The following is a 1,479-nucleotide window of genomic DNA, read 5'->3' on the forward strand; positions in this document are numbered from 1 at the left end:
ACTGTGAAATCTCTATGACTGAAGGATAAGGGAAGAGAGGCCAGATTAAGAGAGGAACCAAAAGATGAATGAAATGCCTGTACTAGCTAAGTTCTTCCCTAACAATTTATCTGTATTACTCAGACAGATGAAGAACGGATGCAGACAGCAATTGAACAAGAGAAAGAAGTGATAGCTCTTCCCCCTAAAGAAGCTTGCAAATGCCATAAAGAAGACTTGGCAAACAGTTTACATGTAAGGCTCATTACATAATGCATAACTGTAATTTGTGGAAATACGGACTCACCCCAATATCCCACATTATTTTACTCAGAGGGGGGGCCAACCTGCGAAATTCATGTCTAGTTTTAGATGCCAACTTCAAGGGTCTGGTGGGGTTCAGATCTGTTCTTTTCATTTGGGTGGCTTTCTGAATGAACAGTTGAATTCAATTAACAGTTGAATAATTGATTTACTTTGTTCTGATCCGTGATGATGGTGAGTTAAGTGAACCTCTGAACTGCAAATGACTTGAGTTAAAGCTTGGGCCGCACGGACAACTAACTGCTCTTTGTCCATCACCAACAGGTAGAGGATTTAGCATAGTTATGCAAATTTATGTGTCACACTCTGCCCCAGCTCAATTCTAGCAAACTCATCATAAAATCTTAGTGCATGTAGGCCACAGGACTGGATGGGACCTGCTGGGTCATCAAGTCCAGCCCCTTGTTATTGCAGGCAACCCTGTCATGTAATCCCTTTCTTAAATTTATCCAGCTCCATCTTAAAACTTGATAGGTGACTTACCCCCACTACTCCTATTGGGAGGCTGCTTCACAAAGGTTAGGAACCACCCTCTAATTTCCAGCCTAAATTCATTCATGTCCAGTTTATACCCATTTTACACTCGTATGGTCCTATTTTCTTCACGTAGTCCACAAGCATTCCTAGCATCTAAATCAATGATATTCATGTCATGGCTCTAGAACCATAGATGACTCCCTCAAATATTACATGGGGCTTTCACTAGGCCTGGGTCACGTGATTTACACATAGCCATGAATAAGAAATGATGTGGGGGAAAGCACACATATACACCGCCCTGAAAGGAACACTAGATTGCATTCTATCTCTGGAGGAATATTTTAAATACTCAATTTATATTACAGTTTGCAAAGGGGAAAATTAATAATATATACATGATCATATATGTATGAAAAGAATATGCTGGAGGATAGAAATCTAGGAAATGCTGATCCGCTAAAACTAGGGACCAGGGAATATTGTAGTACTGAGTATTTGATATAGTTTTTATTTTCTGGTTTATTCTCCACTGCTGCCATCTCTCAAACTTGCAGATACAATTTATTTCCATGTTCATTTGTTCTTTTTTTTTTTTTCTTTTTTTTTCTTTGGCAAAACATTCATTATTATTTTTTCTTGTGTTTCTAGTGAACCTAGAAGTTAGTTTTTATTTTCTTGATTTTTTTTTTTTTTTTT

This window comes from Chelonoidis abingdonii, chromosome 19 (genome assembly GCF_003597395.2).
Source record: "Chelonoidis abingdonii isolate Lonesome George chromosome 19, CheloAbing_2.0, whole genome shotgun sequence".
Classification (NCBI taxonomy): domain Eukaryota; kingdom Metazoa; phylum Chordata; order Testudines; family Testudinidae; genus Chelonoidis; species Chelonoidis abingdonii.